Source organism: Protopterus annectens, chromosome 1.part2, assembly GCF_019279795.1.
Source record: "Protopterus annectens isolate FY-2018-M chromosome 1.part2, PAN1.0, whole genome shotgun sequence".
Classification (NCBI taxonomy): Eukaryota; Metazoa; Chordata; order Ceratodontiformes; family Protopteridae; genus Protopterus; species Protopterus annectens.
In genome coordinates this window covers 281,560,485-281,586,097 of record NC_056727.1, presented here as the reverse complement: position 1 = coordinate 281,586,097, position 25,613 = coordinate 281,560,485, and positions in this window count along the sequence as shown.

The following is a 25,613-nucleotide window of genomic DNA, read 5'->3' as shown; positions in this document are numbered from 1 at the left end:
GTGGACTGTAGAAGTTTGAGTAGACATCTATGATGGAAATGTTCTGAATTGGGATGTTTTGTCATTATTGCTGCATGCATTTTGTTTCATTGTTTACTGGAAAAATGTTCAAAACAATACATTTAAAACGCCCTTTAACAACTGTACTGTATTGTACAAGGAATATATTTTAATACAATCAGGAAGGTGTATCAAAGAACATGTGATGTTTCATGTGCAAGGGGCCTATGATTTAAAAATAGCCCAAAGTTAATCTTTATCTGCCTCTGGCAAAATGTATTTTCTTAGAATGTGGGTTTCAGTGCTGTTTCAATGAATGTGAAAATAAAACTTTTCTGGCAAATCATTTAGGAATGAAATCACTAAATAATGACAAGACGTTAAGTTTCAGACATCATAATCTTCAGAAAAATGCATGCTAATGCAAGACCTGTTATTCTATCAACTGTCTTAAGTTTATACAAGATCAATTTTTAGTACTGTTTGTATGTTCCCCCAATATATTTGGCCTTGTCCAGATTTCCTGCATTAAGAGGTTGAGAGGTATGTGCAAATAAATCACTTTATAGAATTAGGAATATCCAAGCCTCTCAACTGTCCCCAATTTTAGCTCAAAATGTTGCTCTCCCCCTAAGAATCCCTCTGCAAAATAACAATTTTGGAAGAAAACGTGGAGGGTTTACAATTATAAATAACCGTAATGATCAGAGTTATACATTACTTTTATTTCAGAAATGCATGTAGATTCTCTAATTTTGTCAGCTGCTCAAGTTAACAGTGCTCATATTAAAATGGTGTCCCTTCTTTGACAGGTTCCCAGCTGTATTGTCTGGCAATTTTATATTTTTGCATCACATTTTTGGTCAGTTTTTCATAAAATTGCAGTTTTCTGCAAATTAGTGGCAAATCATTAAAGATTGAAGTTAGAAAATAATGGCAGACATTTGACATTTGAGTTTCAGATTTCATACCTTTTAGAAAATTCATACTAATGCAAGACCTGCTACTATTCTATTATCTTTCAAAGTTTATAAGAGCAATATTTAAAAAAAAAATGTCCTTATTTTTGTGTCTTTGCCTCAGTTTTATTTATGGGTATGTTGCTCTAAGAGGTTGAGAGGTATTTGTTGTGTGTGTGTGTGTGTGTGTGTGTGTGTGTGTGTGTGCGTGTGTGGTAGGTAGGTAGGTAGCATACCTCTCAACTGTCCAAATTTTGCAGAATGTCCAGATTTTTGCCCCATACATTTTCTGTTCCTCATTTTTGAGGCTGAAGTTGCTAAATAATGACAGATATTTGAGTTTCAGACTTCATGTCCTTTAGAAAAATTCATACTAGCACAAATCCTGTTACTCTACCAACTTTCTCATACTAGCACAAATCATGTTATTCTAGCAAATTTCTAAGCCCACAAGAGCATTATTTAATATCTGTCCCTGTTTATTTTAGGCTTTGTCCATATTTCTTGCACTAAGAGGTAGGTAGGAGTGTGTGTGTGAATGAAACACCCTAGTTAGGGGTAGCAGATGGTTAGTAATTTACTCAAGCTCAAAACCTGTACCTTAGTTACAGAAAACAAAAGCATGAATCCTCTACCCCAACTACCATGCTGCATTTTTCAAAGAACTGACTTTCAGGTTCATTTTCAATTCAAGGAACCGAGTTTGAGTGAATCTATATTATATTACTGAAGAGGCATTACAGCGAATGCCTCTTCATCGACTAAAAAGAGCGAACCGTGAATTACAAGAATGGCCGTAGCTTGGCTGGGGAGGGGGGTAGCAGTTTGAGAGCTGTGAGTACAAATTTGAAAATCCTAGCTACACCCCTGTATCAGAGTGAGTTTTATGATTGTATAATGTTTTATTGCTCTTATATAGACAATGAGGTTTTCTGTTGACAAGCAAATAACAATAGCTGAATGACATTGTTAAATAGCTAGGTAGAAGGATTACATATTTATTGTTCAATAGGATATCTGATTTTGAAAAAAATATTTAGATGTTGAAGTAAAGAAAGATGAAGGAGTAGGAAGTAGTTAGAATGATATCTAAGGTGCCTGTATTAAAAAAAATAATTACTACAAATTAAAAAATTGACAGAACATCAGATAATATTCTGTTGGAGAACATATTAATATACAAGGAATGAGTGATAAGAAGTCAGAGGCTTCATGGCAGTGTATTATGCCACTTTGAAGTACAGAATTAGAAAAAAACATACCATATTGTTTATACTTCTTAAAAGAAAAAAAAAGAAAAACTTACTTAGCAAAATTAACTGCAGAATCAGATAGAAGGGTAACCATTTGAAATGTCAGGACCTGGTAGAGCAAGTAACAAAAAGACAGTGACTGAATGACCGAAAAATGTAGTAAGTCTGAGAGGACCATTTCCTAGAATATTCTCTTTTCTCTGAAGTATGGCAATCTCAGAGTTGGTATAAATAAGTTGGGGGATGTGAGGGGCTTGCTTTCCACTATTTTTCATGAGTTTCAGTCTTTTTTTTCAGCTTGTTGTCACTCAGCATTTTGAATGCTAACATTTCAATATGAGCTAATATAAGGACCAGTTGTATTACTCTCTCCTCACTAATTGTGGCTTAAAAAGCTAACTTTAATGAGTGTGGGAAAAATAAAGAAAACAAAAGTTGTATAAAGTAACTGCAGTAGTAGTTAAAAGTGTGTATGTGTGTGTCTGTGTGTGTGTGTGTGTGTGTGTGTGTGTGTGTGTGTGTGTGTGTGTGTGTGTGTGTGTGTGTGTGTGTGTGTGTGTGTGTGTGTGTGTGTGTGTGTGTGTGTGTGTGTGTGTGTGTGTGTGCGTGTGTGTATGTGCATGTGTGTGTGTGTAAGCATGTGTACGCGTATGTGAGGGAGAGAAAGAGAGTGTAAATGCCCCTTTAACTTATGCTTATGATGAGTACTGTACTTTATATTACCAGCAGCTGTTTAACTTTGGACTGTTGCAACTTTTTATATTGTATATTGTATCTGTCTTGAAGCTTATCTCCTCATATTTTTTGTATATGTCTTGGAGCTTTTCTCCCTGGGCCTCTACTGAAACTGGACATGTATCCAGTTAGACTAGCCCGGTCAACAAATGTAAAATAAAATAAATAAATAAAAATAAAACTTCTTGCTCCACTGTATTAATACCTCTCAACCACTTTTCTCAAGAATTCTGGACAAAGCTAAGAATAATGGTGGAACAAAGACCCCTTTTAAATATAACCCTAATTCATTTAAAAACTTAATAGAACAAAAGATTTTGCATCCAAATGCATTTTCTGAAGAACAGAAGTATGGAACTGTAATTTCTGACTGTATTAATTGTATGTAATTCTCAACCATAACATCAAAAACCCAAAACACTGAAAACCCCAAACAACAAAAACTCAGAACACTGAAAGTTTGCATCATAAGTTTGAAAACTACAATGCAAATAACATCCCCTCCACCTATAACAACACCAAACTAACAAACACACTTTTTACTACATTTATGCAGGGGGGCAAGCCCCCCTGCCCCCTCACCCCTCTGTAAATTAAATTTACCAACTACAAGATTGCATTACAGTGGAAAAATGTTAATTTTCTAACCTGAATGTATCGCGTTCACCATACAGAATGTAAATATAATATCTAAATCACTTACCTGTATGGCCTAAAAACACGTACAGATTGGTGAAATAAACACTTTTTCCCCTACTCACTTCTCCCAGCACTTCTCAGAACACTACTTTAACTTCCATGAAAGCAACGTATCCATATGTTTACATTCTGTATGGTGATCATGTTACAATGGGGTCAGGAAATTAACGTTTTTCCACTGTAGTGCGATCTAGGAGTTGGTATATTTAATTTACGGAGGTGTGTGCATTTTTTACTTTGGTGCTGTTATAGGTGGAGGGGATGTTATTTATATATGTGTTGTAGTTTTGTATGTTATGATGCACACATTCAGTGTTCTGAGTTTTCACTGTTTTGGGTTTTCGATGTTATGGTCTCACTGTTTTGAATTTCAATGTTATGAGATTTCAATGTTTTGAAGTAGACCCATATTTACATATATAGATATATAAATATATTTAATCTGGCTGCAGATGGTGATCATGCAGTGCATGTTGCATATCTTGACCTGGCTATGACGTTTGACACCATTATCCATGCTGATGTCATTCACAAGCTAAACGTTATAAAAATCACCCATATGTGGTAAGATGGATAACAGTTCAACTGAAAGACATAACCCACACAGTGCAAGCTGCAGGTACTTCATCAGAAAGTATGAAATTGGTCAGTGGTGTTCCTCAGGGCTTGGTGCTGGGATCTATCCTTTTTGGTATTTACTTTTCTGATCTCGAAAGAAGTGGACTGTAACCTTTGGTAAGCAAAGCCTGCAGATGATTGCAAACTGGGGGTTGTTGTCAAGTCATTTTTTGTCATTTAAACCCTCCAGAATTAAGTTGCCCTAGTAAACTCTTGGTGTACTTAGAATGAGCACAAACTAAATACTAAAAATATAATATCATTACTTTTGCCACACACTTCCTCTTATCATAGTGTCTAGACTACACAACTTTGCAAAACAGAAATGCAGTTAGGACGTAGGTACTTGGGTTGATAGCTCACTCTGTTTTGACCATCATGTAGCAATGGTTGTCAGCAAATCCTTTTATTTAGTCCAGTTAATTGCCAAAAGAACTTCATCAAGGTCTAAAGAGGTAATCATTTCCTTAAACTCACCATTTGTAAGGCCAGTTATTGAGTACAATGCCCCCTTTGAGAGGTACCTCACTAAAAATAGGTTCATAGGTTCATAGGTTGGTACTAGGCTATTGGCCCTAGTGCCTATACAAGCCTAGCTATAACAATTCCCTGGCTATTTCTTTCCACACTATTTACTTCCCTGGACCCCTGTCTAGTAGGGTGACTGACATGATCCCCGGGGTGAATTTCCTTTCTCCCATCCAATCGTCAAGGTTCCTTTTGAAGAGGGCCAAAGAGGCGTTTTGCTTGACATGTATGGGCAGTCTATTCCAGAGTCTAGGGAGTCTCTGGGTCAGGAACCTATCCCACCAGCATGTTTTGCTTATTGTGATGACAAGGTTTAGATCCCTGGAGCGTGTGGCTCTGAGGGATTGGGATTTCTTTAAGTGTAACATGTCCAACAGCTCTGGGTTTGACATGGCCTAGTATGTTAAGCAGAGATCGCCTTTGAGTAGACGATATGCAACAGAGTATAGCTGAAGTTTTTTAAGGTGGTCAGCATTGGGCATCTGCTTTATGCCTTTGATTCTTTTAGTGACGTATTTCTGCAGCCTTTCCAGTTGTTGCAGATGTCTTGAGAGGTACATGCCAAATGGGGCAGTGTATTCTATAATGGGTCTAATGAGGGATGAGTACAGTGGGACAATGACCTCCTTTTTTCTGGATGAAAAGCCCTTAGTGATGAGGTGTGCCACAAAGAAGGATTTCCTGACTGTTGTGGGGATGTGGTTATCGAAGGTGAGACCACTGTCCACCTGTGTCCCTAAGTCTCTTATCACACTTTCAGTGTTTAGTGTACTGCCACCTATGTGGTAATTCACAGGATACATGTTTTTTCCCAAAGGGGATAACTATACATTTCTTGGCACTGAGCTTGAGCCCATGGATCTGGCACCAAGCATCTGTTTCTGTAAGGCCCTTTTGTAGAGTATCCACATCATTTGGGGATTCAATAATGGCTCTCAGTTTGCAGTTATCTGTGAACTTTGTTAGCCAGAGTCCCTTAGTGTTGGCCTGTACTTCTGAGAAGTAGATGCCAAACAAGACCGGTCCCAGGACTGAACCCTGAGGTACTCCACTTGTCATTTGTCTGGAGCTGGATTAGGAGTCGGCTACTTTTACAGTGTGGGTTCTGTCAGTAAACCAGTTGGCAACCCATCGAGAGATGTAGGGATTAATGCCCAACTTAGTAAGTCTATCTATGATTCTAGAGTGGGGGATGGTGTCAAAGGCCTTGGCGAGGTCCAGATAGGCTGTGTGGACTGCATTACCCTCGTCCACAGCTCTGGAGACTGATTCAAAGAAGTCAATCAGGTTCAGGAGACAAGATTCTCGAACCCAAACTGGGTGGGGGTCCAGTGTTTGAAGGTTGCCAATATCTCCAGCAGAACTAGAATCGGGGACCTATGTCTTTATTGACAGATAAACAAAACATTATGGGAGAATAGATTTATAACCCAATGCTTCTCAGACCTCTGGCATAAACTTCCCTGCATGTTAGGCAATGTAATTCACTATCTTCCTTTAAAGCTAAACAAGATGACTGAAAGGGTAGCAACAGATTTACTCCAGGATCGACCAGTGTGGCCCTTCTGGAGAAAGGAGATGCTGCTTGAGCAAAGTTACTGGTAAGGTGAGACTGGTCATCAGACTCAGTGCCCTTTGTGCATCTGTGAATCTGTCTCATCATCAGCTCATTATCACGACTCTGAATTGAACACTAGCACTATCAGACTTGGCCGCACTAAAGTTCTCCCTAGCAGCCCATGCATTTTGTTAGCAAAAACTCACCCCTACACACACATGTACACATACACACAAACACTCCTCACCTCCACCTCCCCCCATGAAATACCTACTAACATAACTTCCTCAACTATCAACAGGGCAGATCCTGGTGGCACTTGCAAAAGCCAAAAACAGCCTCAATGGGCCTCAACAATATCCTGGGATGCCTCCTAAATAGCTTGAAACATGACCTATCATGACCACCTAAGTCACCTTTCAACTATAGTTTCAAAACAGGCTTTGTGCCATGAGAATGGATTCCACTTCACAAGGGTGGACCATCAACTGACCCCAGAAACTATAAACTTATTTGTCTGACTAGTGTAATATGCAAAGTCATGGAATAAATTGTCATGAAAATGATCAACAAAGACATAAGCAATGTTCAGACACTGGACCCAACACAATTTGGCTTTGTCAAAGGAAGGTTATGCCTACTAAATCTGGTGTACTTCTTTGAGAAGGTCACCAAAGCAATGAATGAGGGGGGAAATGGTGCATAACTGGACTTGGCTAAGGTGCTCATAGAAGAATAGTGGGCTAACTGTTTTGAAGGGCTGTGTTAAGCCTTGCCAATAACATGAAGTCAGAATCAAACCCTCTATCTTGTGACTATGAGGTGAAGACTTTAACTGTTATGGCAAACCCATTGTTAGGTACAATAACCCACAACTATAGTTGACAAACTCACAGAACTGGGCATAAATCCTTACATAACACACTGGATTGCCAGCTGGTTCACGGGCAGGACCTAGGAAGTTAGGATTGCTGATATCACCTCCACTAAGAGACTGGTCACCAGTGGGATACCTCAGGGTTCTGTGCTGGGGCTGCTCCTATTTGGCATCTAATTTTCAGAGGTAAAGGCTAATGTCAAGGGCCTTTCAATGACCAAGTTCACATATGACTACAAACTGGAAGCTTTCACAGAGTGCCCCCATGACACAAACATCTTACAAGAGGGTCTAACACAGACAAATGACTGGTGCCATAGTCACACACTAAAACTCAATGCCAAGAAATGTATTATAGTACCTTTTGGGAAAACTGACACCCATGCTAATTATTCCATCAATAAGACACCCCTAAGAGTTAAACCAGTAGTCAGGGATCTTGGAACATATGTACATAGTAATCGAACTTTGACCAACATGTGGCCGAGGTAGTAGGAAAAACATTCTATGTTACCCATCTTATAAGTAAGGGCATAACATCCAGGTCCAAGGAAGTCATAGTACCACTTTTTTGGCCTTTATCAGACCCATCATTGAGTGTAATGCACCCTTTGTCATATACCTGACCAGACATATGCAACAGTTGGAACACCCACAAAGGTTCCTTACCAAGAGAATCTGGGGAATAAATACATTGCCCCATATTAAAGTCCTATCTTTATACTCTATCTCCTACAGCTTACTGAGAGGTGATCCATGCCTGGAAAACAAGGCATCTTCTAATCCATCTCTGATGGACCATTTGTACATCTGCAAAATGAACAGCATCTGAACCACTGGGTCTAAGAATTTAAATTTTGCTTGTGACATAAATAAGATATGTTGGTGAGACAGATATGTTTTTCTGAGGATCCCTATGCTCTGGAATTCCATCCATGTGAACAGAGTCCATCCCCAACACTATCTAAGTGTAACCTTGACTAATGGATGGAAAATTGGAAATTCAGCCTGGATCTGTGACCCATGTTTCTGATACACAGAGGCAGACAGTAATGGCCAAATTAACCCCCCCCCCACATAACCTCTAAAACTTCCTAACTAACATTCCCCCTCCTAATAAACACCCATGATACATAGAGACAGAACTGGATTGGATTGCATGACTAGGCTTATAAAGGCCCTGGTGCTTATTAGCCTAGTATAGACCTATGAACCTATGAACACACACATACACACTCTCAGATATTTCCACGATCCACTCATTAATAAATAACCCCCCCACTCAATCACAGTTATAGAAACACTCAGCCATACACACACACACACATACAAACCAACACACACACACACACACACACACACACACACACACACACACACACACACACACACACACACACACACACACACACATTTGTACAGGTATACCTATAGCTCCAGTCAGTCAGTGACTAAAGATTGTCACTGTAGTTGCATTCATTTAAAAAAAGCGAGATCAAGCCCAAATGTCCACAGCTTCCATCCACAGTGTCCTTCCATGTAGAATGTGCGCTAACTTCACTTTTTTTGAACTATATAGATTCAAAGACTGTATGTTTCCCTTGACCATACTAACCAGACAGATAATATAGTTTCGTAATCTGCAAGAGTTGCAAGTGCAAACATCAGCATGTAGGTGCAGTAGCAATATTTGTAACAACTGCAATCAAGAGAATGCCTATGTGAGACTTGCAAAGTTCTTTTGCAGATGTCATGCTCACAGCTTATGTGCAGTTTCCTTGGGAATTTCAGGATTGCTAGGAGCTGTATTAGGAAGGTTAAAATTACAAAATACACCTCCAAGACACCCTACAATAGTTATTTATAGTTAATTATACAAAGTAATAGTAAGAAATGAAAGGAAACTTCAGAAGTCTGCACTTGTCAAAACTGTTTTTGCTATCATTTTTAAAATGATGAAACATACCACAGTTTGAGAAATAAATATTGTTTTTAGTTCTAGTATTACAGCAATACAAAAATATATGATTCTGAGGTTTTATTTATTTTTTCACAGATAATACATTATAAGTATATATTTATTATGAACCAAACTGCTCAAATAAAGGATCCTGATGGCTGAGCAGGCTTACTGATGAGTTCTACCAGTATAGGATAATGTGTTTGAACCAGTCTTGTTTTTTATCAAAATTATCTGGAAATTATATCACGACACTCAACAACTGACTGCATTTATCTTACAATTTTAGGTTTAAGATGTACACACCTTCATTTATCAGTATTCCATCTCATACATATGTATACTTGGGAAACTAGTGACATGTTTTTAGCAGCATGGGTATGTGGTGGCATTGACCCTTAGTTGCCATGGTAGTTCCTTAAATTCTAATAGTTGGTCAGTGGGACCCCCCCCTCTCATCCATAACAAATTGCTCCAATACTATAAACTTGAAATGGTGACCTGAATGCATGCTAATATGTTTCGCTAGTGCATTCTTTAAGTTGTTTTTCCCAATATCATACATGTGTTGGTAAATACGCATCCTGAATGCATTTTTGGTTTTACCTATATAAAAACACGGACACTCTTGACATATAGCTGCATAGCTCACCTGTTTTGTATCACAATTACTCTTGTGTTTGAGTCTTATCCAACCCCCATTCTTAAACCCAGTTGTCATAACACTGTTCTCTGTTGGAGTACACACTCTCATAATGTCAAGACCTAGCAAGGGAAAGAAATGACCCTCCGCTCTTTTGTTTGTCACTTCTTCCAATATTGGTGTCACAAACTCTTCAGGATAGCCCCTTTTCTTTAACATACTCAATAAAACACCCCTTTCCTTGTGAAAATCCTTCAATTTACTGGTCATGTGGGCTAATCTCACACACTGTCCTTTCACTAAGGATCATTTTTGATGGAGTGGGTGCCCGCTCTCAAAATGTCAAAGGGAGTTTGAGTATGTTGGCTTCCTGTATATAGTGGAACAAAATTGTGAATTGATGTGATCTTTACTGATCCGTATATCGAAATAACTTATGGACTCCTTGTTAATTTCCATTGTGAATTTCAAAAACGTGGTACTTGTGTTCAGGAACAGTAAAAATTCTGACAACTGGTCGCAATTCCCATCCCAAAAAATTAGGATGTCATCCAGGTAGCGTCCATAAAATCTACAAGGTACCATCCCATCTGATTTAAAAACACTGGACAATTCCCACTGAGTCAGGACAATATTAGCAAAAATGGGTGCACAAGTTGCACCCATTGCTACTCCTGACCTCTGTTTGAAAATATGTCCCTCAAATGTAAGAAAGCTATTTTCCAAAACCAATTCCATTAAGGTCCTTAATGTTAATATTTTAGTGTGTGAAAATTTGGTATGCTGACATAAAAAAATCATAGGCATTTCAATTCCCTCATAATGTGGAATCACGTTAAACAAATCTTTAATGTCAACTGTGGCAAAAAGAATGTTCCTGTAATAGTATTCCTGTTTGATTTTTTTAGACAGTCCCAGGAGTCTCTGACTATGTGACTAAATGAACTCAAACAGTTTTTTAAGTGGTGGTCTACAAATTTTGCTATGGAAATGGTTTTGGACCCTTTTGCATCTACTATTGGTCTCAGAGGTGGTTGGGTGATGGTCTTGTGGATTTTGGGTATCCCAAAGATAGTCGGGATCCTAGGATATTTTTGTGTGCACAAATTGTACTCAGTTTCTGTCAACTGATCGTTCAAAAGTAAATCTAACAGGACAGCATCTACTTTTCTATATGCTACATTTAACTCATTCCTGGAAATTTGTTCGTAACCATCACCAAACAAATGTCTTGGCATGCTGTCAACATACCTGTCCTGGTCCATTACCACTAGTCCACCCCCTTTTTCAGGTTTCATAACCCGAATAGAATCAAGAAGGGCAATTTCTTTCATAGTTAAGTTAGGTGAAACACATTGTTCTCTACTTCTAGAAACTTCCCTAATTTCTTTCGAGCAAATTGCTTGGAACAGTTGTATAGTAGGATGTAATGGAGGATTAAATAAACTTGTCTTTTTACATATATTAGAGTTACTAATGTTGTTTTCACCTAAAGTTACACTAAGATTAAGTTTTCTGGAAAATAGCATGACATCCAGTATAGTTTTTTCCTTATGAAATTTCCTAGTAGGAACAAAGTTTAGACCCTTTTGAAATAAGTTGGCCCATTCCTTCGTAACCTGTATACTACTAAGATTGTAAATCTTGAAGTCATTGTGATCATTCAAAATCACTATATCTTCACTATAATTGACATCTTCAGTTAGAACCATGTTCGTTACCAATATATATATATATATATATATATATATATGTGTGTGTGTGTGTGTGTGTGTGTGTGTGTGTGTGTGTGCGTGTGTGTGTGTGTGTGTATATATATATATATATATATATATATATATATATATATATATATATATATATATATATATAGATATAGATATATATATATATATATACCATTTTAATTTTGTTGTAATGCAAAATCTATACAGATAAACTTTCAATATGAACTATTCCCCTTCCTAAAAACATAATTTAATTGTCTGTTACATAAATTGAATATAACAGAAGTTTTCAGACTGTCATACTGAAGTGTTTGCCAGTGCCTGTAATTGCACATACAGTAAGAGATGATATCTCAAGCACTCTGATATTTATTCTTTTACTTTTTACTCCTTCTTGTACCTGCTGATCTTCAGATTTTTTGCTTATCTGAACTGTTGGAGTGGTCATCAGCCAGGAAGCTACTAGGAGTCACTTTTTAAATTCTGCTTAGCTAGTTCCTTTGCGCATGGACAGTCAGACACGAGAGAGGTGGGTATGCAAGGCGTGCATTATGATGAAGCCACTTGCTTCCAAAGTCATGCACAAGCAGTCTTGCTATCCCTTACAGACTGATGCCACTCATCAGCTCTTTAAATTCCTCAAAAGTTCTTTGAAGAGGTGGCTCTATTCAAGATGCAGTCTGAGTGCATCACTTGTAAAGAGCACTGTGGTGTTATTAAAAAACAGGAAAAGTCTATTATTCTAAAATTTTTCTTCATAAACTCTCTTTGAATAAATAATAAGATAACAAGATTCTATTAACCTAACGTCAAATTTGGAGTTTTTCTTACAAACATTATATCAGTTCACCTGTGGATGAATTCATCAAAATCTTTACACTCAGCTTATTTTCTCATAAAAGATATGCAACAATGGATGTCTTCTCATCATGATTTTTCTTTGAAAACTGACACCTTTCAGCAAAGATTGAACAATCGTCATGAAAATAGTTTGAGATAAATTGATTTACTTAAGAAATTCTTCAGAAACAAAATCTTTAAAATCCACGACATTAAGAATACACTATCTGATGTTGATGGAAGGCTCCAAGAAAACAAAATGCACATTGGCTTTATCCATAAACAAAATAATTGTCTCTTAATGAAAACGGAAAATTTAGAAAATCTTCCTTAACCTAGAGGAGGAGATATTGTATGGGATCGAGAGGGCTCATTGATCACTAAGCAAACCATGTCATAACTTGACCAAGAATAAGGGCTAAAATCATCATGGTCTAACTCTTTTCTCAAACTTTTTCAAAATGTAATCAGATTTGCCATACTATGCTACCAAAACCCTGGAAAAAAGAAATAAATGATGGCCACTGATTAAATCTCTAAAACAAAATAATATTTAAACTCAGCTTCTTTTTCCAGCAAGGATTAAAATCTTCCTTCAATCAGTCCCAAGAATATTTAATTATTGATGAAGCTGCATACTTTATTAACAATAATATAATTTCTTCATCAGAAGAAATGCACTGGGCTACAGCATCACTCAAAACACCTTCAGAGAAACAACAATTGTCAGAAGTTATCAATAAAAAACTGAGCATTTCTCTCAATCAAGGAAAGAATTATTTTTTTATCTTTGATATCTGATGTTCCTTGCTATTTTATGTTTCATCAACACCCCGGGGCTCCGCTGAAAATTGGTTTTGTTTCAAGTCAGACTTTCCTGGTTAACAAATGTTAAATAAATAAAAATAAATGTCATATATTATAGCCTTATAAATTCATAAATAAAAGTATTACAACATTTTTATTATTTTGTTCTTAATTATCACAGTTTTAAAATTTCATATTTTAAATCAAATCCATATTTAGCAAAAAAAAGTAAAAACAAGACCCGAATAAAGGTGCAGCCGTAATACACCAAACAACATAAAAATAGTAAAATTACTTGACTAACACAGCTGGCACAGAAGCTGTAATTTTATTGAAAGTATAAAACAAGTAAGCGCTTTTGCGATAGTCAAATCGCTTCATCAGACCAAAGTAATACAAAATCATAGCAAAATTTAAAACAGTGTTCAACCAATCAAGTATTCAACATTTACTTCTGCCGATAGAAACTTCTTACATCATACAATTAACGGAGTTAAACAATTTCTTTAAAAGAATATGTACCTAAAACTCTATCACACTATGTAAACATAAAAATATATTATACTTTAAGAACACATTATTTATAAAAATTGACTATTCAGTGTTTAAGTGGTCATGCTTTTAAAAATGGTTTCCGTGACAGCATGCCATTTAAACCAAGTGGTTTATCGGCATTAAGTATAGTATCCATTTTTGTTCAGCCATCTCACCCCCTCTTATTCCATCTCCTATAATTTCTAACACTAAGTATTGAAATCCATATCCAACTGTTATTTAAGATTATTGCTTGTCTCATTTTGTAACTTAAAACACAGGCTCCACCTCTTCTTACTACTCTTTTGTTTAACAGTATTATCAAACTTTATTGTTGGTGAAACCATTAATTGCTCTTTGTTTACATACTAAATACTCTTTTTAGACCACATCCATTAACTTGTATTAAACCTGTTATCTGTTTTTGTGTCTGTCTTATTCAGTGTTTTTTTTATTTGATTTGTCAACTTTCCATAAAACTAATGTCCTTTTAGAACATTAGTTATTTCATATACCTCAATCACTCACTGTTACTGTTCTTACTACTTCATGGCTTTTTCCACCTGTTCTGTCATTTTTATACTGTGTTGTTATTATTTTCTACTTATCACTATACCAACACTTACTTTATGATACTAATACCTGCTTCTATTATAACTCTTCATACTTTCATAATGTTTTTTTATCTCCTTCTTCATATTAATTCACTTCTACTTACAACAATGTTTTTACATATTTCTACATTTTTGTAAATTGAAAGTAATATGAAATATTTATTTTACTCTGTTAATGGCTCCTTTTTATTCTGACAGTGAATTGGTTTGTTGATAATCATAATGGCCTTTAGAAACTTTGTTGAATTTATCGTTGCTCTTGACTATACATATTCTCCTATTGTAATATATAAGGTAATGACTATTTTTGATCAAGAGTGATATTTTCCTTTTCTGGCTATTCTTGTTGTCTAAACCGATTTTGGTATCATTTTTCCATAACTGGCCCACTCTGCAAGCCTGTTTATAGATGGGCTTTACAATGAAGTAAGTCACTTGCACTGAGAGCAATTCTTCCAGAATTAGGGCAGACTTGCACTGAGAGTAACTTTTTTGAAATCTTGCCCATAGTGTTGAACTTTAGAGCTGTGTGTCAAATATAGTATAACTGACAATTTTCAAATTTTGATGGCTTGTCTAGGGGCTAGTGTATTCTGACATTTCTAGTGCCATTCTCTTTCCTGGGCAAGTTCTTTGATGTGAAAGGTAGTTTTGACAGTCAGATGATATATACAGTAGATGATGGAACTGGTATTCCATAGTTACTCTTAATTAACCAGACATATGTTTACAACTTTATTCTGTTTTTAATGGTTAGCTCAACTTGCCTTTTTATCTATCTACAGCTGAATTTTTGTAAGCTGAAGTATGCCCAGAGTGTTCCATAACACTGCTGAGATTTTGGTGGCACTGCTATTTTGATTGGATTATCTTATTGGCTGACTTCTGAATCTGTCAGAATGCAAAGCACTTCAACAAGTCTTAGCTCTAAAGTGCAAATCATTGATTTGTAGTGTGTTCTGTAATAAATCTGATACGTATGGGAGCATACAAATAATACTTAAAAAAAACAAAACATATGAAATGCAGATAATAACTCTCTTTATATATTTTGTATTTTAATGTGACCATTACAGAGAATAATTATAACTGTATTTCCTGCTTTAAGGATTTCATGATGTTACAGTCATGTACAGTTACATACAGTGTTAGAATTATTTTCACTTCTTGCTGCTTTTGTTACTGCGGTGGTGGTGCTGCGGTAGCATTGTCGCCTCACAGTAAGACGTTGTCCTGTTCGATTCTCAGCTAAAGCATCTTCTGTGTGGAGACATGCGTGAATGGGCGTACCTTCGTTGAAGGTTGTGCGTCAGAGCTGGCAACTCGGTACATAAAAATCTACTGCCAATCATTAGCGGACCAGAGTTCCGCTGTGGTGACCCCTAACCAGTAAAAGCCGAAAGACACAACAACTTCATATTTGCTTTTGTATTTTTTTGTTGCTAGTAGCTAGTTACAACAGTCATTTGTAAATTGAGTAGTCAGTGATTTTTTTGTTTGTAGTTAAATATTTGTATTTCTGTAAGTTTGCCTATGCCTAAAGCTTTTACTGGTTTACATGAAGGTCTTTCATTATCTAGACTTATTTTACAAGCTTGCTTTCTGTTTTTATTAACTATTTTTATAGTTTACAAGCACATGAATAAAGTAAATATTATTTTATGATTGATCTTGGAAATGCTGAAATAATTTTTGTTAATTTTTGTATAGCTATTGAACACTCATAATATACACATTAAAATTACATGTTCTGTTAATATCTTTATGCTTAATTCTTTGTTAATTTAGATATTAGTGATAGTAGTTTAACTTACTTAAAGCTGATCCTACCATGGTTAGTCTAATTAATTAAATTTTTCTGGGAGTTTTGAAGTAGCTTTTAAGACATCATATAAAAATCTCTGATAAAATTTATATGATAATAAATTTTAGCACAGATGGTATATCAGATATATAATTTTGATTAATAATCTTAATTGTCTTTGTGTTAAGTTATATTAGCAATGTTAAAGCTTTTGACTTGAACACTGAAACTAAACCACTTTATATTATCATACAGCTATGTAGTAACGTTAACCATCATAAAAGAAGTATGGGAAAATATATTTTTTCTTTCTTTATAAGTAAATTCCTTCATAATTGATGTACTTAGCCTTTGTATTACTACTATTTTATGTGTTTTAATTTTAACTTAAGAAGGCTTTTCGCCTTTTTTCTTATCTTCAACTTATATATATTATAGTATATCCTGTACTAATAGTTTCTCACTCAAATGTCTTTCTAGCTGAATACAATGACTTGAAAGGTTAAGATAATAAACAAAAATATTAATATTATTTTATTACCACTTTATAAGAAACAGTGATATCACTGTAATTCATAAGTTAGAACATACCACTTAAAGAGTAATAATAGTAAATAGATTACTATCTCATATTTATTACTATAGGTAAAATGGACCTTAAGATCATATGAAACAAATTATTATGAAAAATGAAATATATATTTACATATAAATAAGCTATACTCTGAATATACCAGATAAATCTAAGTTCCATTTTTATTTATAAATTAATTTGTAGCTATACATTCACAGTATAAACATTAAAATTAGAGGGTATTGTTTGACATTGTGATAGATGTAATTCCTAGCAATGTATATAGTTATGTTAAAGGTTAAAAAATTATAAGTTAAGATATTCTATGAATAATAAGTAACTTAAGAATGAGCAAAAAAGCTATAATGCGAAATTAATATAATAGATTTATTAATATTTGAAGTAGTACAGTGACTTAAAAACTAAAATATAAGGAAAGCAAGAGGAAAATAAATGAATATAAAATGTGAGAAGTCAAAAATCAGAATTAAACTAAGAAGGGAAACAAAAGGGGAAATTTTAAAGGAACTGAATACTTAATAATATAATGCAATTAAATAAACAGAAACTCTAATTTCATTGAGTTGTACTTTTTTATTTATTTATACTAGTTATGTTTCCTTATTCTCATTAATGGCTGGTTAGTCTTTTTCTTTCTACAGAACTCTTTAGTTTCATCACCTTACAGTTTATTCTTGAGTCATTATTTCAGATTAGAGGGCAGTTTGATGACATTTTATCAAACTATGAATGCTTTTTTTTAATTCCGTGCTTTGTTTTTTAGGTCAAATATTCTTAGTTGAACTACTCACTTTTTATCTTATTTTTTTTCTTTTTTCCCATGTCAGACAGATTTTATACATCATTTAAAAACAAAAGTCCTCCCAATTACCTAATTAGATCAATTAAATATGTTTAATTGATATTTACAGATATTTACATTCAATTAATAATACAATTTTTTTTATCAAGCTATTTAATGTTTTTTACCTTTAATTACTTGATGGATTTATCACTTCTCCCCTTAAATATTTATGGTCGAAATAACAAAATAAAGAGAGGTTCAGTTCTTAAATATTATAGCTGCAATTCAGTTGCAGTATAAATGACCACTTACACTGAGAGCAGGTTGAGATCAGGTTTTATGGAATCTGGTTGCCGTAGTAAGCCTGTTTATAGATAGGCCTTACACTGAAGTAAGCCACTTACACTGAGAGCACTTCTTTTGGAATCAGAACAGAGTTACACTGACATCAACTCTTCTGGAATCTGGCCCTCTAAATTATTTAAACTAAATATTTATTTCTTCAAGAATGCCACTTTACCCATAATGATAAAATCTTATGGAATCCTAGGAAAGATGAAATACTAGCATGTTCTACTTTTTCCAGTAAAGGAAGGAGTTTAATGAATTTATGGTGAAAAAATATAATAATGGCAACAATCTTATACAAATATGAAGATAAAGATGACCATTTAGCTCTTCCAGTGCTTTCTTTTAATAATAGAATCTAGATTTTAACTAATGCTTATTGGTTCCTTGGGATGAGAGCAAAATGCCTATATCAAATAAAGGTAAGGATCCTATTTCTTGGTTATCTTATAGATCAATTTCTCTTTTAAATCTCAATTTTAAATTATTTATGGCTGTTGATACACACACACACACACACACACACACACACACACACACACACACACACACACACACACACACACACACACACAGATTAAAAAAATTCCTTTCTAATTAATGAGGTTCAAATGGGTTTCATTCCCAAAAGACACCCACAACACATTATAAAAAGATTATTAACTTTATTGGATATCACAAATAGCATACATTCAAAACAAAATATTTTTATCAGTCTTGACTTCAAAAAATGATTTGATTGTTTAGATTGAACTTATCTTTTTGAACTACTATATGCCTATGACCTTCCACATCATTTTTGCAACTTTAATAAAACAAAGATAAAACTTAATTTACTTCTGATCCTATCATAATTAAAAAAGGGACTAAGCAAGGTTGCCCTATTACCCTTCTTTTGTTTACTTTAGCTAGTTAAATATTAACAATTCAGATTTGATCTAATCAATTAATTCATGGAATAAAAATTGATAGTGATTATGAATCTAAACTCATGCTTTTTGCAGATGACGTCATGTTAACATTAACAAATTTGCATTCATATCTTAAAGAAGTTTCTGGTGTTCTTTTCAAGTTTAGTAAAATTTCAAATCCATCATTTAGTAATCTTATATCTAAATGTCTTATTTTAAACATTCTGATTCATCCACCTTACCGCATATTAACTTTTCTCAAGAATATCAAGGAACTAATATAAAACATATTGCACTGAAATTAAAAACATAACTTATTCAAGGCACTAGATTTTACTTCCCAGCTAATTGTTCTCTTGTTCAGTTCTTGGCTGGGGTGCCATCTGTGTGGAATCTGCATGTTCTCCCTGTGCTTGCTTGTTTTTTTTTCTGGGTGCTCCTGTTTCCTCCTACATTCCTGAGACATGCAGTAGGTGGACTGGACATTCTAAATTCAGAATAGGTGTGAGTGTGCATGCAAGTGTGAGGTGTGGAAGAACTACAGCAGCAGGGCTAGCTACCCAGTGGTGTAAACCTTGGCTCTGGATGATTGTCACTGTTGAAGTGGCATCTTGACCCCATGTGCAAAAATGGGAAAACGGGGTTGTGGATGGTTGGATGGAAGCTTGTGTTATGCCAGAACTGCTATTTGTAAACTTCTAGATAATTGGCTTGATTCTAACTATTCATCTAATTGCAGACATTACATCATTATTTAATGTTAAAAAATACATTTTCAGACTGGCTGGAGAAATAGTGGGAAACTGAACTTCCATTATGCCAGATGCATTCTGTAATAAGTTATGGAAGATGGACTAGATGGACTAGGTTTATTGTAGAACTAGCACAATCAGCTAATCTATGGGAGGTTTAGGGGTAGAAACCTGCACTGGTGCCTCAAAAAGCACCCCTGGGTTGCTCTCTGTTCAGCAGTTATTGTTCATGACTGTGTTTTCTGCATATTTGGACATATTCTACACTTATAATTATCATTTCAGACTTAGTTATATGTAGCTCAAGTGTTGAACTTGTTTGTGTCATTTTGCCTTTGTGTCATTTTGCCTTTGTCGGTTTGTTGGTGACACCCACATATGCGCACATGTTCACACGCACCCAGAAACACACACACATGCACACTCGCATATCTATATCATTTGGCAGTCTCATGTTTGAAGCACTATCTCAGATACATGTAGTAATTTCCTAGTAAATGGTTTAAGGAATTATTGTTCATTTTCATCATCCAGTTTGTGTCATCAAGCATGTATTATTACTGTTTGCATATCAGCAATCATTCAAACATTGCAATCACAGCCCCATTCATACCACACATACCGAATAAAGTACACACTAAGAACCTCCTCATGAAAATCAAAGCCTTAGAAATTAAATTAAAAAATGCAGGACAAAAAAAAGAGAGGAAAAAAGAAAGAGAAAATTGAAACTACAGCCAGGAAATTAGAAAATAGCATCACTAGCAAAATCAATATTTACATCAGCAGGGTTAATGAAAAAAAAACTTTACTCAGTTTATATGTCTCTTTTACCCTCAGCATGGGGTTTAAAATCCACTATTACAGTCTAACTACAAGGTTGCCATTGCTACTGAAGTAAGATCATGGAGACACAGAGATCCTTCTGTCACTAAGTTGCCGTCATACAGGCATTATCCTCAGTGTCAGCAGTAAATCAGATAGAAGTTGATTAATTGTTGCTGAGTTTGTCAATGACAGATCCATTGAGTCAGTCAGACCAACAGCCTTCTGACGAAATAAATTATAGCATATCATTCCAAGGACTAGTGACCTCAGAGGCAGATATTGGAGGATTGTAGGAAACCTCTACTTGACACATGTGGGAGATTTTGCATCCCCCTGTAATAGATTGATTTTGCTAGATGTCCATTCCATTTGTAAGGGTCAGCTGACTGGTCTTCATCTATGAATTCAACTTTCATGTGCCATGTACATTATTGATATGTAGTCATAATAACAGAGGTTTGCCATATAGTGGTAGGAAGGAGTCTACTACCTACACAGCAGTAGGGGTGAAACACAACAGAAGTCACTGCCTAATAATAAGAATGGGAAACATGCTGTTTGTAATCTAGGGATTTGCTGAAGTAGGAATTGACTTTTTGTATTTTGTTGATTCCCTGTTTTGTCAAAACCTGTGCTTTTGAAACAGTGAGATCATGGAAAACTGGAAATAAAGACAATTAGCTATGTTATTTACTAACACAATTCCACACTGTCTGTCTTTAAAGAAAGAGATGCAGGGGAATGGTTAAGGGGCAGCAGCCCCCTTACTAATGGAATTAATAAATATACTATCTATCTGTCTAAATCTCTCTAGTTAGCTATTTGTATCTATGTCTGTATGTCTGTCCTAGCTGTCACTACCTATCATGTGATGCTGTCAGTCCATCATACTATCTAGCTAGTTGTCTACCTATCTCTCTGCCTAGCTACCTATCTAAAAAAAAATAGTACCAGAACACACTGGGAAAATATGTCTATATCTGTGATCTATCTGTCTTTATATCTGTCTGTCAAGCTATTTGTCTAAATAAAAATGCACACATACATAAATACATAAATTAATAATGCCAGACCACAGGCAGCTGTGTTTGCATGACTGTAATCACACTTGTAATTCTGGACCTACACTTATTTGAATCCCCGTGCTCTCCATCATAACTGCAGTCTCCTTGTAAAAGCACATACTACTCTGTGCAGAGGAAGGGTACACAAGTGGCAGTGTGGTTAACCACAAAGATCAAAAAACAGGATGGGAATGGTGGACATAGGGTCTATGCTGAATTTTTTTTCACATTTGTGTAGCTGTTAGCATAGACTAAAAGTCTAAGGACAAAGCAGAAAATTAGCTTGATAGCTTCATCTCCTTGGAGACCAAGCCACTCATGAATTTCACTGTTGCCACCATGCAGCTCATGGGTTTCAAGTAACAAAACAGCAGTAAAGTAATTTGCTGTACTATGTTTATATAATTATTATACCATCCTTGGACTAAAAAACAGACAGACATGCAGGATTGATATTAAGTGCTGCATAAATTAATAGATATCTACCCCTATTTTCTATCATACACTTTAGTATGCCACAGACATGAATGGTGTACTGGACCACTGCTCAGTGTGCCATATAATACCCTCTGAAGCACACTGAACAAATACTCCTGGGCAGCTGTTTATATCAGTGAATCACACATTTGTCAGTACAATGGCTGAGATGCCATGGTCCTGCATTTGATATGAAGTATGAAGGTTAAGACAACCCCTCTTTGAGCAGCTTCATCTTGCGCAAAAAAAACCCCATGAAAAATGGCAAATGTCCTGAGATTAAAAGACAAAAAATGTTCCTTAAGTTTTCTCTAATAGCTGCATAAAACAATTATTTAGTGTTTGAAAGACAGTAATATTATATGAAACAACATATATAACTCAGGTTCTCAAAGACTGAGCTTTCATTCTGGCAGAAAAGTGAAGTCTTATTATTTGCACTAGTTGTTGGTATGGTTTGCCCAGTGAAATCTCAATTTCCTTACAAAAAGCCTCAGTTTTGACATTTGTAACAACACTAGTGGAGAGCGCCTGTGAATCCAGTTGTGTGAGAAAAACTGCTGTAGAATGCGAAGAAGTTAAATCTGTTTCCTACTGTGGAAACACTGAAAAGTCCCTAACAAAGACAGCCCACAAAGCAATGAGAGGATTGAACCCATACAGTAAGGCAGCCCTTCTTCAGGACACCATCATGATTAGCATTATAAGATCACGACACCCGGACTAAATATCCAGGAATTTAGTGTTGTGCTACTGTCCATATGGAACATTTGTTATAATGCCTTTGGATGTGTGGAAATGTGGTTTAAAAAAAAAATCCCAAGTAAAAATCAGAAGAGTATATACGCTGTAACAAACAATTTGCTAAGTATGTGTGCGTGCACGCATGAACGTGTACTGGGAAGCTTGTCTCCAAGTCAGGAATAAACTGTTTATTCTCTTAATTCTCCATTAGTAATTAGTTGACATTTACATTTGTAACCAAGGATATATTTAATAAATTTCCATCTTGTCAAAATATTAGTCAACAAGTGTTCAACGATCTCTGTATGCACCTAAATGTATTTTTTATAAAAGATAATTTAAATAGTCTTGATTATTTTTCGGAGTCCACACAGAGCCTTGAGTTACCTCAGTTTAATGGCTGTTTTATTTTCATTACAGTCTTATTACAAAGATCATATATATTTAATTACTTTTATCTATATTTTTTTAGTAAAGTTTGCTTCAGTTGACTACACCCATATAAGGAGAAAAGCTTTGTTATAGGTATAGTAATGAGGATAAAAATAAATATGCAACAGTCTTTTATATAGCACATAACTTGTACTAACTGCATTCAAGTTACACAGAACAACACAACATTTAGGTCAACTGTTATGCAAATATAACAGAATTGTTAATAACACTTGTTGAGGCAGCTTTTCTGTTACAGCAAGATACACTTCCACAATGTACATGGGTAAAATATTTCATCTTAACTAGAAAAGTGTTATTTTTATGCATTATTATGATATGATGGGGGGTCAGAAACATGCTTCCCACTATTTTATGTAAAATAGTGGGGGAAAAGGTGATGTGCTGGGTGGAGAGATTCATATACACATGTAGTGATCTTGCTAGCATGAAACCAGCACAGTATTTATCACATGCAAATTAATGCATAATAAAATGCAAATGAGTGCCAACATGCTAATGGGAGTTACCACGCATGCAAATTATGAAATCAAACATGGTGGCTCAACACAGAAACATCTAAAATCTGTGCAGCATGCTGCACCATTCAGTTTTCAGCATTTGATGGTGAACAGGTTTATCACTCACGCTAAGATGTTAGTTGTAACTTATGTATCAGCCAGTAGAATATGCTACTGTCTGCTTTAGACTTTGTTGATGATGTTGCTGGTTGCTTCCTACACAGAAGAGTCAGTGCCAGTGCTCAATGCCAAGAAATGCATTATGATTCCTTTTGATTATCATATTTGTCATTTTTTAAATTTTTTTAATTTGTGTTCAGTCTTTGCAGCACGGACTTGTGCAGTATAGCAGCTGCACTGTTTATCATGCTACAAAAGGATTCATAGTGTAACAAGTATGCTAATGAGATCATTTAACATAATGTTCTCTGAATCATGCCAATAATGCAATGCACCCTCTGCCTTGTTCTGAGCTATAAGGCTTGATCCATCTCATGCATGTTCAATGTGAGTAATCATGATGTGCAAAGTTTTGTTTATGCATGTAGATCACATAGGTTTTACGCACCTGTGGACCCCGGCCATGCAGCTGACATGCTCCCCCATGATAATTAACGTGAGCATCATGCTACCATAGGTGGGAATCATGCTACTCTGCTGTCCAGCAGTGCTATGCCCCAGATTTTAACTCCTAGACTTTCTCTAATAAGAGGATGTAGGATCATGGGATCATAGCAGATTTCTAGGCTAACGGCCATAGAGCCTTTTCAGCCTAGCCATTCATGCCCCGAATTTCTCAATTATCAATGCTCATAGGCTAGAACAGCTTTGGTAAATGCTTATGACTTAGGGCATCTTCTAACTGCCCCATCTATAAGAGCCACAGCCGACAACCAGGAGTGAATTTGTGATTTCCAATCCATTGGTTCAAATTGTATTTAAATAGGCTTAGTCTCTGCAAGCTCTAAGTATGCCAGTCATGTGCATGGTGTAACAGGGAGATTAAGATATTTCTGCACCTGCTGTATATACTGCACAGGGAGTGCCTGCTGGAGGAAAGCCAAAAAGGTCACCAGTATAAGGTTAATGCTAGCACTTGTTTGCCAGCATGGTGAGTGGTGCTGCAGGTATTGCCAACTCTGGCACGAAGTGCTGAAAAAAGCAGAGAGAGCTGAAAAGGTGCAACCCAGACCTTCACTGTCATGAATATGCTGTGTTTACTAATGTGTTTTTTGTGTTTTGCAAAGGGTAACTGACTTTAATAATTGTCTTAGTTTCTGGTGTCATTCTAAAGGGATACAATATTTGTTAGCATGGAAGGAGATAGTCAACAGACCATGCTGCTTTGCCAGGGATGGCCTGTACGTCTCCTCTCTAGACTTTCGAATATTAGCTAAAACATTGTCCTCCCTCATAGTGCCCTTTTTAGTCAATGCCAAGCTGAAAGTACTTCTGACATAACAAATCAAAACCAAAAATGCATGTTTGGTATTGTGTATGATTTACAGTTAATAGTGGGATAATTAAAGTCACACATGAATATGGTTAATCATGGCTGACTTTAATATCCCACTATTAAATGGGAATCATATAGGACACTAAAAGTGCAGACACAGGGATTCCTGGATTTTGTAAACACTTCCTTACCCAGATAGTCAGTGCACCAATGAGGGATGCAACCATACTAGATCTGGTCCTCACTAATATGAGAGAATGCTGCACACCCACTACTGTAATGTCTTCTCTGGTAAGGTCAGACCACAAAATGATCAACTTTGAAGTAAAAATAAAACCTGGAATCCTAGCTAACCTTGTAATAGTCAGGAACTACTCTAAGGCTGACTTCCTACTATTAAGTGATAACCTGGTAAAATTTCACCCCTCCCCCGTAGACCCTGAGAACACTACTTCCTAATCAGAACTCTTCACAGAAACCCTGTACAAGCATGTTAATAACTGCATAGAGGCAGCTGCCTGTACCCTCCAGTAAGAAGTACAGAA